Raw genomic sequence first — 15,159 nt, 5'->3', positions numbered from 1 at the left:
ATACCAAGTGGAGAAAAGGCAGAAAAAGTCTTCTCCACCTCAGAAAAGCCAACAGCTTGGTCTTACCATACTTGTTTTATCATAACTTGGGATAGTTTGGATGGAGATGAGGGTCAAACAAAAGATTCCTTTCCAGAAGGGAATTGCAGATAGCCACTAGAAAGAGAAACGTCTCCTCCACTGAGACACAGTGGCAACTCACACTGCATGCAAAATTGAACTGGAGAGTGTTTCCTAAGCATGTTCATAATGTTGAGCAGGCCCTGCAGAGGTCATAGCCGGAGACTGGTTTTGACTGCAATCAGAATGGGTATGAGCAGACCAGATAGACATTTTCTGGAGCTTTGTGAGAGGGTTTTAAGCATCTCATTTGCTTCATAGGTGAAAAATGAGTGTCTGTGGGACCATGAAACCTCTGGAAAGAAAATTTAAGGATCACGCTTTGGTGTCATCCCTGGTCCTGGGAGGATTTTTCTTATCAGTTGCGGATGTCTATGAGCTGGTCACACTGGACTCCCTTTAATGATCAGTGGATGAAAATAGGTATGATTCATGTACATATGGTCCTTTGTGTGAGCTAATTGGATAACTAACCTGCTTCACCTGTGTGAATATGTTCATCATAGGAGGACTCTGGTCTGAATTATGCCTATATTGGGATCTAAAAACGTTGATCTTGAGAACTTCTGTTGTCAGGGCTGATAATAGAAATGCACAATGAGAAACAAGGGCTATTTTCAGTAACTTACAGAGGAAACTTCTATTTCACAAGTGAAAGCAAAGGAAGCTATATTTTCAAAAAATGTTTATTATTGGCATATTACTCTAACAGGTCTGAAATATTTTCAGTGGGTACTGACTATGGTTCGGTTAAGTATCATTCCGTAATGTCACTTTATGGCTCACAGCCCTTTTGCTGTGCCTGTCCATGAGTATTTGCATGTTTGAAGCACAGCAGTTCATGGGTATGTCAATTAATAATTCAGGAAAGCACATTTTATATCTGTGCACAAAAAGCTTTGCTGCACACATTTCTGGCTTTGTAACAGCAGGCATTAGAAGGTACATAAACGAGTGCAATTTTTTTTTCACAAATGAGAAAATTCTGTTTATCCTCAGGCTTTGAATTAGCGGAAAATCACTTCTCCTTTTTTTATAGGGATATAGAATCATAGAATATTTTGGGTTGGAAGGGACCTTTAGAGCCCCATATGGTCATATATGGGGCTACTGTACTTCACAGGTGTCCCTGAGCAAAAGACAGTACAGTTTTCTCTTCATAAACAGGTCAACACATAAGAGCTTATGTGTTTAAAACAAAACAAACAAATAAACAAAAAGAATTTAAAAATTCCGGGCTTCCTATGCAAACACTAAGCAGACACAAATTGGAAGATGTCTCTTTTGCTTGATGGTGTCTGCTGGTAAGAAATTAAAGGCCATGTTTAAATTTTGTGCTATGTCATAAACAGCAAAAAAGGGAGGCAAGAAACTATAATATTCTGAGATAAACCATTGAGGGGTAGGAAAAGAGAACTGAGTAAGATTTACAAATAATTGTCCTATACTGTTTCATGAGTCTGAGGATGAAAAAGCCATTTAAAGGAGCAGAAAACTGAAGTTCAATAGACATAAAGGAAAATATTATACTGATTTAAATTTTGCTCTAGCATAAAAAAATGAAAACAGTTCAGAATAGGTTGAGGAGCAGAGATGATGACACAATGTTATGTCTGATTTTCTATTTTGTGTATGCATGCATAAAAAATAAGCACTCAGCCAAGATGAAAAATTATTTTTCATTTAATAATGAAACATAGTTGGCGTATGATTTTACTTGCTTCCTACATAGTTTTGCTGATTAGGTAGTCGAAAACTTACAGCAATGCTAACTTCCAATGGTCAGCTACAGTGAACTATAACCAATCCCCTTACAGGGCCCTGTAAAATGGGGACCAAGAACTAAGCTCATTACAAACACTTAATTACCCATCTGCCTTTAAAGTATTCTGAATTACCATTACCCCAAAACATAAGCAACATCAGTGGTCTCAGCAACTGATTTCAGAGAGCAAAAATTATGTGATCATCTTTAAAATCAGATTTTTTTCTCTTGTTTGGCCTTATTGGTGGCTCAGAAACACAATTTAAATGTGAAACTAACTGTATTCATTTTAAAATATGTTTATTTGTCCTATGCCACATTTGTTTCCATCACCTCAACGAAATATGTACTTACCTTTAAGATTAAGGGAAATTTCGTCAATAAACTCACAGTTTTTCACTCAAATGCATACTAAGGAGCCATTTACTCCAATTTACCCAATAAATAACTGGCTTTTTTAACATTAAAAAAAAAATTAATTGTTAATAGGATGCAAATTCCAAATTATATGTGTTCTATCATGAACAAGAGTCTTGAAAGCATTTCAGGATTAATTAGGTTACATGTCTAAAACAGGATATAACATCACATTAGCTAAAGCATATAGAGGTCACAAACAGCATTTCCGGAATTATCCAGTGTACAGTGCAGAGAAAATTCACGCTGAGGCCTGTGGCATCTTACACCACAGCTGGGTTCAAATTCCCACCAATATAGAAGTCTTGGACAAATGAGTTTTCTAAGTGGGCCAATTTCACCTATTTCTGCTGGACTGTCAGGACTATTGGCATGGGCCTTCTCTACTCTTCCCTCTGGCCTCAAATGCCTGCTTAAATTTTTGAACGTTTCTTGCAGTCCTAATTTTCTTTCACTTTTTCTGTACATGCTCCATCAACTTTAATTAAAATCTTAATAGGTGCATTCAGCTGCGAAGTTGTACTGCAGTTTTATTTACACACCCAGCACTCAAACTCTTCAGAAAGGTCATATGAGTCTTCCCTGCCCCCTGCACCCCACTGCATACTCCACTGGTTTGTCTACGGTTGGTTTGACCTCGGCTGATGGAACATGTGGTAATTCCACTAAGAGTGATTATGACTTTTTTCTGTGTGGGTAGATCCATGGTAGCAGCCAGAGACACCAAGGATGAGCTGTGCATTCATTTGTCCTGTCTTCTTTTACTAAAACATGCCTTTAACAGAAATTTAATCTATAAGTATAAGGGTTATGTTATTCCCACAGCATATCACTGTCATCTGAGGTCCCCAGTTGGATGTGATGGCAATGTCTTCCTCCCACCAACCAGGGCCCTGTTCTCTTAGGTTAGAAAAGCAGTTTCAAACTATAAGTCTCACCTTTTTGACCAAAGGCACTTTACTAGGACTATACACCAGTGGGAAGCTCATAGAGAGTTCTTTAACCAATGTACTGCATCGTAGATGTCCGAATGCCAATGGACTTCATATACACTAAACAATTTTCTGGTGAGAATGCTGTTGTCATTGTTATTTACAAAGCTGAAAGCAGAGATACACCACAATAGGTTGCAATTGCTCTGGTTTTAAACCTGCTGCTGATCTCTAATCATTCAAGCTCATTAGTATCTTGTATACTAAAGGTCTTGCTATGGCCAAATTTGAGCACATTATACATATGGAGCTATGTTAGTCCAATTAAAGTTTTAACAGTTTATCAAATCTAAATTATGTAATTATGTGCATAATTACAGGAAAGCCTAATTAATACTACAGTTAAAATTGTTATACAAAGACCTTCTTTATCTATACTGCCTCTTTACTCTGATGTTACTTGTACTTGTCATCTTTACAAACCAAAGCTAAATAAACCACAATTCCTCATTCATCATCTTGTGGCTAGGTAATTGTTACTACAGAGAAACAGCCCCAATTGAGAGTAAGCCAAGCTGAGCTCAGGCAGGTTCTGAGACACTGCACTGTCAGCTCAGTACAATGCTTGATGTTTTCTACCACCAAGAGTAAAAAAAATGTGTTTGTATTTACTGGTCTATGATCCACATCAACTTTCTGTTTTTCCTGACATGTCAGACATAAAACAAATAACCACATACTTCCCTCCTCCATTTTAGGGATGCTCACAAGTTAAAATGTGCGTTAATTTACACCCAGCTGGTTCCAAACATGCTACCACTAGCATCAGAAAGTGAGGACAACTAACCACATTTTTCCGTGCTCCCTGTACAGCTAAGATAAGTATTCCTATGTCACCCTGGCTTCATATAGCCACAGACAACAGAAAAACGCACAATGGTCTGGATCTTGTATGGAGATATAAGTGACATCACTGCAAACATTGCCTATAGATACTCAGCAATGCTCAGTGTATATGCCACAGTGACATTGACTAAATTTAAATGTCTCGAATAGGTCAGACAACTGCTCTAAAAACACCTGTTTCTTTCACATTACAATATAGAGAACTGAATAGCTCAGCTGTCAATGTCCATATTGTGTTTGGAAATGGGGTCTAAAATGTGATGAGACCCTCACTAAACCTCTGATTCCAGCCTTCTTTTTGCTGGAGCTTATACTCTACTTTTGATTACAATTTAATATCCCTCAACAACATGCTGCTACAAAAAGAAACAGACGGCTGACTACGGGCGAACAAGTAAGTCCTTGTATTTCCTTGATTGCTGCCAAAAATCTTTCAGTCTGTAAAGAAAAAAAAAAAAAATTAAAAAAGCACGCTTACCCCACATCCGGCAAAGATTTAGTGAAAAATCAAAGCAGAAGACCATTTTATCCCATGCACAGCAAGTGAATATGCTGTCATTGCTGGTTGTTTACAGAGCTCGGTGTTTGCAATATTCATCCCTGGATGCGGTTTTAATTTTCCTGAGAGACAGCTGATTGTGCATGCACGCAATCCCATACACAAAGAGACAGAGCACCCATAAAATATTTTTATATTTTCCACCCGTGGTATCATTTATCTTAATAGTTGTTAGTGTTGCAGTTTCCACTTTAACAGTAATCATGACACATTTGTTAGTTGATTTATTTGAATAGCACTGTCAAACACTGCATAAACAATACTGTTCTGGGACCTGGCCAAAGCTCTCAAATTGCATTTTAATATTTATGTGCCTTCAGACTCTGTGAGAAAAAATACTGATGCTAGCTTGTGATTTGAACTGCTGTAACACTAAAGCCAGAACAAGTATGCTTTTTTTTCTCAAAACTTGTGTAATCTATCATGATATTTCTCTGGCTGCTCACAAGTAAAAAGAACATTAGTCTATATTATTAACAACTGGCAATTACTGAAATGATATTTAGCTGGAGTTAAAGGATGCTTGTGGCTTCCTCGATTGGCTTTCTAAATAGCTGCTGATCATCTATATAACTTCACAGCAATGGATATCACTGTTAATTCTTAAAATCAACATGAATGGGGACAGCATGAGTTTTGCAGTTTGTTTTCTGAAATGTAATACCTCTGAGTCTTTACTTTCTATTTTCCATTTAGTACCATCCATTAACTGCAAAATGTTCTTTGTAACTATTAGTTGGTCATAAATTATCATAAATTTGTTGGTGGTACATTTTGATTAGCTGTCTCTAGGGGAACAATCTTTTCTTTTTTTTTTTTTTTTTTAGCTAATAAGTTCCACCATCAGAATTACAATCACTGTAGGATGTATGCTATAGTGGGGTTCTGGCTATTAGATTCTTGCTGCTAATGAAAAATGATAAGGATATTCACAGTGTTTTGTTCTTCTTTCCATTGTTCCATGAGAGTTCGGAAATCAGCCACTTAAAGTACATCTTCATGTAGGTGAGGCTGGGTTTTACTGGCTATATTTAAAATCTTTTCTTTATCAGTGACCATCTGGATCTGAACGTGTTGTGTTCTGTTATAAGTTAAATCACATCGCTGTGTCTATCATACCACTCAGTGTGGGTTGCTTTATATGACAAAACATCAATTGTAATTACTCATTATCCTTCGGAACAATAATGATACTGATATGAAGAGAGTGTATAGGGCTTGGTCTCTTAAGCAAAATTGCTAGCTGTGAGATGTTGAAGTCAGTACAGAAATGGTTCCTCTTCTCTGAAGCATACCCAGCTCTCCCGTTGGGAACAGTGAGATGGACACTGGCTACTCTAATGGCCCAAGAAGTCTCTGAAGTCCCCAAGACCCTTCCCCCAGGGGAACTTGAAGTCCTCACTGCCCCCTGACAGTGATTGACTCTCCTCTCTTGAAATTCCTTATTATCCTCAGTGTTTTACACAATAGGAAACAGAGAACACATTTGTGCCCTCCACTTTCTTTTTCAAGTAGTTGTCATGAAAACTGAGAATACCAAGCAGTCCAGGGAAAGTCTAAGGAAAACACAATCAGAGGAACATCATTGAGCTTGAGGAATAGGCGAATGGGAACATCATGATTTCCATTTGAAAAAGAGAAAAGTTTGGGATTGACACCATCCAATGCAGATTCACAGACTCAGAACTGAATGATCACAGAACAACTTGGCAGAAGAGGGCTTGAAGGTGCTGGTTGAAAGGTTGACCATGTTGGCTGTGTGCTCCTGCTGTCAGTATCACAGAATCACAGAATCACAGAATGTCAGGGGTTGGAAGGGACCTCAAAAGCTCATCCAGTGCAAACCCCCCGCTGGAGCAGGAACACCCAGCTGAGGTTCCACAGGAAGGTGTCCAGGCGGGTTTGAATGTCTCCAGAGAAGGAAACTCCACAACCTCCCTGGGCAGCCTGTTCCAGTGTTCTGTCACTCTTACTGAGAAGAAGTTTCTTCTCAAATTTAAGTGGAACCTCTTGTGTTCCAGTTTGTACCCATTACCCCTTGCGTTACCATTGGTTGTCACCGAGAAGAGCCTGGCTCCATCCTCCTGACATTCACCCTTTATATATTTGTAAACACCGTCTCCTCTTCTCCAAGCTCCAGAGCCCCAGCTCTCTCAGCCTTTCCTCACACGGGAGATGCTCCACTCCCTTCAGCATCTTTGTTGCCCTGTGCTGGACTCTCTCCAGCAATTCCCTGTCCTTCTGGAACTGAGGGGCCCAGAACTGGACACAATATTCCAGGTGTGGTCTCACTAGGGCAGAGTAGAGGGAAAGGAGAACCTCCCTGAGCTACTGACCACCCCCGCTTCTAATCTACCCCAGGTACCATTGGCCTTCCTGGCCACAGGGGCCCAGTGCTGGCTCATGGTCATCCTGCTGTCCCCAGGACCCCCAGGCCAACCATACTTAGGGCAGTGCAGTGCAGTCAGTACATAGACAAAGCTGATTATTTCTCTCTATCTACCATTTGCAAGTGTGCCTCTGGCATACTGTGTCCACCCCAGTACAAGAACTAACATGTTGAACTGGAGTAAATTGAGCAGATTGTCACTAGGATGGAAAGAGCGGTGGAGTACATGGCGTATAAAGGGAAGGAGAGGGACTTGGGTTTCAGAGCTGAAAAGGCTAAAGGGGAATCTAAGTACTGTGTTTCAGTAGTGAGAATGTCTAGAGAAGGCCAATCCAGGGTCCTCTCATCACAGCTGAGAAACAAGCAGCAAGAGTGACAAGCTGCAATAAGGGACACACTCATTTGATTTAGGAGTAAATTCTTCTCTATGACAGCAGTTGAGAATGGGAACAAGTTGCCTAAAGTGATGCGAGATCTCCATCCACCGTGATTTTCAGAGTTCTGCTAGGTAAGGCCCTGAGTAAATTATCCAATTTGGAGTTAGCCCTTCTTGAGTAGCACATTAGATTAACGACCTCCTGAGGTCCCTTAGAATAATTCAAATTTTACAACTGTAGCTACCATCAAGAGCACACGTACTTAGTACCAGGGGAAATTAATTGATTTACTCAAAACCAGATGAGGTGACATGTGGTGAATGAAAGGTCAAGGAATTGGGATCTGGGACCAAACCAGAAAGCTAAATTATTTTCCAATGTACTCAAATACTTAAAAGCCTACACCCCAAAGTGTATCTATATGCCTTACAAGTACATTCATCAGAAAAGGAAGAAAAAAAGGCATTGTACTCCCACCTCTCCACCTGCCAATAAATGAGATGGGGGATCTGGTGACCACTGACATGGAGAAGGCTGAAGTACTGGGTAATTTTTTTGCTTCAGTTTTCAATGTCAATTCCTCTTCCTACATCTCTCCAGGCCCTCAATCTCAGTGCAGGAAATGGGGGAATGAAGTCACTCCCATCGCAGGAGAAGATAAGGTTCAAGATCTTCTGAGGAAATTGAATGCATACAACTCCATGCAACCAGATGCGGTGAATTCCAGGGTCCTGAAGGAACTGGCAGATGAAGTCACTAAGCCGCTCTCCCTCATATCTGAAAAGTCACGGAAGTCAGTCCAAGTCCTCAGTGACTGAAAAAAAGGGAAATATGACATACATTTTTCAAAAAGGGTTGAAAGTAGGACCCTGGGAGCTATTGACCAGGCAGCCTCACCTCTGTGCCTGGTAAGACCATGGAACAGATCCCCCTGGAAGATATGACAAGGAACATAGGTGACAAGGAGGTGATTCGAGAAAACCAACGTGGTTTCACAAAAGGCGGATCGTGCCTGATTTATCTGGTGGCCTTCTACAATAGAGAGACTGCATTGGTGGATAGCGGAAGAGCAACTGATGTCATCTACTTTGACTGCTGTAAAGCCTTTGACACAGTCCCCCACAAAATTCTTGCTCTAAATTGGAAAGAAATGCATTTAATGGATGGACTGTTAGATGGAGAAGGAGTTGGCTAGGTGACTGCATCCAAACAGTTACAGTCAAAAGCTCAATGTTCAAATGCAGATCAGTAGTAAGTGGTGTCCCTCAAGAGTTCATATCACAACTGGTACTATTAAATATCTTTATTAATAACGTAGACAGCAGGATTCAGTGCACCCTCAGCAAGCTTGCAGGTGAATCCAAGCTGAGTGGTGCACTTGAGACCCTTGAACTGGCTGCCTAGAGAAGCTGTGGATGCTCATCCCTGGAAGTGTTCAAGGCCAGGCTGGACGGGGCTTGGAGAAACCTGGTCTATTGGAAGTTATCCCTGCCCCAGTCGGCGATGTTTGAAGGTCTCTTCTGACCCAAACCGTTCTATGTCCTATGAAATAAAAGTGAAGTCATATTGGTCTACAGACACCACCAACTTCAAATGCTTCGCTGCTTACTGCCTTGAAGGGGCTCACTATGTTTAGTCCAGAAACCTTAGCTCAGCTTCCTCTCATTGAATTTGTGCAATTAAGGAATAAAATGGGATTTCAGGAAACTGTTCTTCTGATTATTTTTCTGTTTCTGCGTTCAACTATATTGCATACAGTGATGTCAGAGGGACTCATGTGATTCAAATAGGGAAGTCAGTGAAAGTAACACTAATGGTACATCTAATGTACATATGTGCATCTGTAATTAACTTCTGCAGCTTTACTATTAGAAACTAGCTGATATATTATTCCAATTGCTAATTTGTCTTGAGAGGTACTACTATCATCCTTGTCATCTTGAGTGCCTTACATAATCAGACTGATGTCTGCTGGGACAAAGGATTTCATATCGTGTGATATGCAGCAATTCTTATGATACAAAAATTCTCTACGTTTTGTGTTCATGAATTCTCCACCAGCTTCAGCCTATTTTCACAAGTTGTTAAACTGTTACTTGAATCAAATGAAAACTCATTTCTTCCTTCCTACCTCCACTGAACCACACAAATTTGTGGAAGGAAAGTGAATCTATTTTTAAGGTTGCTGTGTTTTGTGATTTTTATTGTGATTCTCACAAATAAAAGCCATAGCTTCTGTAACCGTGTAAATATGCAGTTCAAATAAAATCTTGAAATTTGATCCTTTAAAGCTCAAGAAACCAGAAAACAAAGTAAAAATATAGACTATAAGTTTCTTTTTAAGTTTCATACATTTTCTCAGGGTCTTCCTCCTGACAGAAATAGTAATATTTCAGTTCTGTATCTCCTTTCTTCATAAATTCCAATAACTGTGTCAAACTGAGGTAGCCCATAAATCAGCATAGAAATGCCACTGAAAGAACCAGATTCAAGAACTAGTTATCAGACGAATAAGCAGAGAATAGATATGGCTAATCAGAGAGTTTACTTTATAGAGTTAAGAGCCAAAGTATAACTAGCATATTCCATGGCTGCTATTTTTAGTCTAAGCCTTTTTAAGGAGAATGGGACATTTGAGCCTGAATTATCTCTTAATAAATTACACAGTGAAAAATAAATTCTTGATGGTATTCTTTGAATAAAATTTAACAGACTGGATCAGATGATTAATTCTCGGAACTGTTGAATCTGCAGAAAAATCTCTGGAAAGCAATGTTTTCTCCAAAGCTCTAAGAATCTCACATTGCAGTTGTGCTTGGCAAAGAAGATGGCAAAGACATACATAATCATCTCTACATTAACTCTGAAAGGGAGAGATGTCAGGATTTGGTAGGGTATGTATTATATCTTGCTTCCTTCAGCTGTGAATTCTGATTTTTCTTACTGCCTTACCTCTATGCTTGTCCCTTCTTTCTACTTCTTTCTCCAGACAAACTCATACATTGGAGAACTTAAACAGTGAAGCCTGGGAGGAATTAGTGAGGACTTTTATCCAAGGTTTCCTTCTCTGGGAACATGCTGGAACATTATCTCCATCTGCTTTTGTCTGTATAGACTGCTCAAATATAACAGACCTCTCTGCTTCCCAAAGAGGTTCTTTTTTGAACCGGACATAGCCCGTGGAAACTCTTCTCTCATCTTTCCTTGGCACACAGAGTGAGTATTTGGATGATCCTCTTTTTCCCATTAATTACCCTCTGAGCTCTGTTAGCTGTTTAAGTTCTTGCTAAAATTGACGCTTTCATGTTTCTTTCTGTGTTAAGGGAGAATATGTATTGTTCAATATTCTTGTTATTACAGATTTGGAGCAGAGCTGACATTTTCTATTCATAGCAGTTAATCCACCTGTGAGTATGAACATCTAATATATTTTAAAGTTTTCCCTTTGGAAATGTTAACCTGTGCATTTACTTATGGAAATTCACTATTTTTTTTCCTTATAGTGTAATTTAAAAAAAATATATATATTTTATCATTGATTGTTTTTTTTTAATAATTTAGCATTTACTTTATCATATCATTTATCAGTATCTTTATTATCATTATCTTGTATCATTTAATGTTCCTGCTTTGTCTGGCATGTTTCAGGTACCATGTAGTTACATAACAAAAAGGACATCCATACAATAAAAGGATTTGGCTCTTTTGAAGTTTTATGGTAGCATTTTATTTGTTTGTATTTTAGATTCTAAACACTACACTCAAATAATGTTTTTACATTTGGGGACAGGTTCTGAGTTTAAAAATGTTGATCTTTATATCTGCAGAAAGTTCTTGGCAACACAAGACATATAAGCCTATTAAAATTTATGTGTTGAAGACCTAGAGTCTTAAGATTCATGGCTTATGCATAGAACACCCCTAATGGCATTTCCTTTCTGTTATAAACAGTGTTTCAGTTAAGTAAGGCTGCTTTTTTGTGTAGGGAAAGCAGCACATCTGCAGACAAACCTGAAATATTTTTATGACACAACAGGCTTATAAAAAGTATGCAGTGGCTAGTAGAGAACATTGCACATGTAGTAGCCAGAAAAAAATGGGAAATTTGACTGAGACACTTCTCAGGAGCCGAATAAATTATGAGGATTAAGGTCACTGCATAAGTTACTATTTTCACAGAGAACGGTCAAGAGTTATTTATCTGTTATGTCAGAGCACATGTACACTTGAATGCAAAATTATAGTCAGTCAGATCTAAAAGATTCTGGTGTTCAGCTCTGCTGAAAATGTCACTGTAAGATGGTCAAGGTTTCGGAGCTCTTCCTGCAATCCATGAAAAGACAGCATTTCATATCCAATTTGTATTTATATTGAAAAGAAAATATGCTTAGCCCCAGTGTGAGCTGAGAAAAACACCAAACTGAGGAGAGCATTTCCTTGTCTTGAACTCTGCACAAGTGCATATTATAGTTCAGGGTCACAGCTGGAAACTTCGAGTAGAAAATGGTGGTCACCTCCCAGCTGGTATCTAAAGTTCCTGGTTGTCTGTGGTTTTTGCTGAGACTACAGAAGAGCTAAAGAACTGTGCGGTGAGTATTGGGAAAGTTTCAAGAGGCACAGCTGGGCGGTAGGAAAGACTGGTTTTAAACAGGGCTTGAATATGTGATGAGTGCTTATTCTTCCTACACTCTCTTCTCCTCCATCAGTTCCAAGAAAGCGGTACCAGGTGGTCATAATGTTGTGTTAAATTTGAGATCAAATTTCCTCTGGTGTCTTTGAACACTTATTTACACATAATAATTATTTTAATGATTTCTACTTTATGCAAATTATAAATCTGAGTTTGGAAACCGTTTTTTACCCTGTAAATTGCTTTCAGTAGATCTTCAAAGAGGCACAGCTAGGAAGATATGTTGAAATTATCAGTGTAATTGTAATCTGAATTGAAATAATAAAACAACACGTCATGCTCGAACATTAAAGTTGTTTTGGTCAGAATAGAGCTGACTGGAAAACTGTTTGTTTAGGTATACATGTATGGATTGTGTATTTTTGTGAATCATTAGGCAGTGTAGATTATCAAAAGTATTTACCATGGAAATGGTAATCAGCGTTCCTTAGAGATCAAGAAGAGAAATAAAAGAAAAAAATTCTTAATCTCAGAAAATTCAGTCCCACAACCACTCTGTAATGATGATGACACTTCTAATGCAAGGTTATACAATGCTATCAGGAGACAAGAAGAAAGACATATGACAGTTAACACAAGATTTATTTTTTTTTTTCCCTATGGAGATTTTTGCTCCTTTCATTACCTACAATGACATAGAATCACCGAATCACAGAATGTCAGGGGTTGGAAGGGACCTCAAAAGCTCATCCAGTCCAATCATCCACCGGAGCAGGAACACTCAGCTGAGGTTCCACAGAAAGGTGCCCAGGTGGGTTTGAATGTCTGCAGAGAAGGAGACTCCACAACCTCCCTGGGCAGCCTGTTCCAGCGTGTGTTACCCTCACTGAGAAGAAGTTTCTTCTCAAATTTAAGTGGAACCTCTTGTGTTCCAGTTTGAACCAATTGACCCTTGTCCTACCATTGGTTGTCACTGAGAAGAGCCTGGTTCCTTCCTCGTGAAACTCACCTTTTATATATTTGTAAACATGAATGAGGTCACCCCTCAGTCTCCTCTTCTCCAAGCTCCAGAGCCCCAGCTCCCTCAGCCTTTCCTCACACAGGAGATGCTCCACTCCCTTCAGCATCTTTGTTGCCCTGCGCTGGACTCTCTCCAGCAGTTCCCTGTCCTTCTGGAACTGAGGGGCCCAGAACTGGACACAATATTCCAGGTGTGGTCTCACCAGGGCAGAGTAGAGGGGCAGGAGAACCTCCCTGACCTACTGACCACCCCCCTTCTAATCCACCCCAGGTACCATTGGCCTTCCTGGCCACAAGGGCCCAATGCTGGCTCGTGGTCATCCTGCTGTCCACCAGGACCCCCAGGTCCCTTTCTCCTACGCTACTCTCTAATAGGTCATTCCCCAACTTATACTGGAACCTGGGGTTGTTCCTGCCCAGATGCAAGACTCTGCACTTTCCCTTGTTACATTTAATTAAATTTTTCCCTATCTAACTCTCCAGTCTGTCCAGGTCTCTGGATGGCAGCACAGCTTCCAGTGTCAGCCACTCCTCCCAGCTTGGTGTCATCAGCAAACTTGCTGACAGTCACTCTATTCCCTCATCCAAATCATTGATGAATACATTGAATAATATAGGTCCCAGTACTGACCCCTGAGGCACTCCACTAGATACAGGACAGACAAGGGCAACCAGAAGATCAGGTTATGAGCCTGAAATTCAGTAGGATTAATCCAGAGCACAGTTCTGAATGGTTTTGCTGTTTTCTCTGCTATGAGCAAACAGACCTATGAGGGTATTTGGAGGGATTCTTGAATTTTAAGCTTCTAACAGCCTGCAGGGCCTATATGATCTGACATCCTGCAGAGCCTCAACCCGGATAATGGAATAAACCGACAGTGGCCATTAAAATACAGACAAAGGTCTTGTGGCAGCTATATTATAGACGTGTGAGTACTGAATGCCTGACAGCTCTTTATTTTTTAAAACACATGCTTGCACTCCGTCAGCAGAGAAAATGAGTGTAACATAACAGCCTCTTCCCCCAGCTCTCTGTCCCTGGAAGACACCAGGTGAAATGCCTACGAGCGCTTGACAAATATAAATTTCTCTGTGCTCTGGTACCTGTTTGTTTTCATTATCTCAGAAAGCAGCAACTACAGGAGGGAGTTAAGGCCTGACAGTTACCCTGGAGAAAGAATAACAATTAACTCTGCTTCCAGTCAGCAGCTGAGAGAGAAAGGAAATCATTGTGAAGTTTCTGCTATTTTTCTCATTAGCCTGTGCAATATGCCAGGACCTGGATTGCGCAAAGAAGGGTGTATAGCCTTAGCTTACTGCTAGGCTTAATCGCGGTAGCTGCACAGCTTTTATGTTGCTCAAAGGTTAAAAAAGATAAAATTAAAAAAAAAAAAACAAATCCACAGCACTAAAGAAACCCACCCAAAAACAAACAAACAAGCAAAACCAAACCAAAACAAAATTACAAAACCAAAAACAAAAACTAAAAACAACCAAAACAATTTCAGTGCATCTTCAACTGTACATGAAATGAAAACTACTATTTCTCATCTGAGCCCGTGCCACCACGTGTACTGCACCCTTCCAAGCTAAGTTAATGATAAATATTGTTAGGAAGCATTTGACGATTTTGCCTTGCTCCTACTTTGTAACTATGATCTGTGACTGACTTGGAAATTAAGGGCAGAGTCATTATACCTGGAATATACCCAGTCCAGCACAGGGCAACGAAGATGATGAAGGGAGTGGAGCATCTCCCGTGGGAGGAAAGGCTGAGGGAGCTGGGGCTCTGGAGCTGGAGAAGAGGAGACTGAGGGGTGACCTCATTAATGTTTACAGATATATAAAGGGTGAGTGTCAGGCTCTTCTTGGTGACAACCAATGATAGGACAAGGGGTAATGGGTTGAAACTGGAACACAAGAGGTTCCACTTAAATTTGAGAAGAAATTTCTTCTCAGTAAGGGTGACAGAACACTGGCCCAGGTTGCCCATGGAGGTTGTGGAGTCTCCTTTTCTGCAGACATTCAAACCCGCGTGGACACC

At 39.9% G+C, this 15,159-nt stretch overlaps 1 long non-coding RNA gene across 1 annotated transcript; it reads left to right on the top strand.

Moving 5' to 3' along the window:
• Positions 1-4,402: 4,402 nt before the first annotated feature.
• LOC139827889 (uncharacterized) lies at positions 4,403-10,673 on the top strand. The gene is made up of 3 exons (XR_011739012.1): positions 4,403-4,534; positions 10,220-10,359; positions 10,455-10,673. It is a non-coding gene; the product is annotated as an uncharacterized lncRNA (long non-coding RNA).
• The last annotated feature ends 4,486 nt before the right edge of the window (positions 10,674-15,159 follow it).

Source organism: Patagioenas fasciata, chromosome 4 (genome assembly GCF_037038585.1).
Source record: "Patagioenas fasciata isolate bPatFas1 chromosome 4, bPatFas1.hap1, whole genome shotgun sequence".
NCBI lineage: Eukaryota > Metazoa > Chordata > Aves > Columbiformes > Columbidae > Patagioenas > Patagioenas fasciata.
The sequence above is the reverse complement of the archived record's forward strand: the minus strand, read 5'-3'. Positions and strand labels throughout refer to the sequence as shown.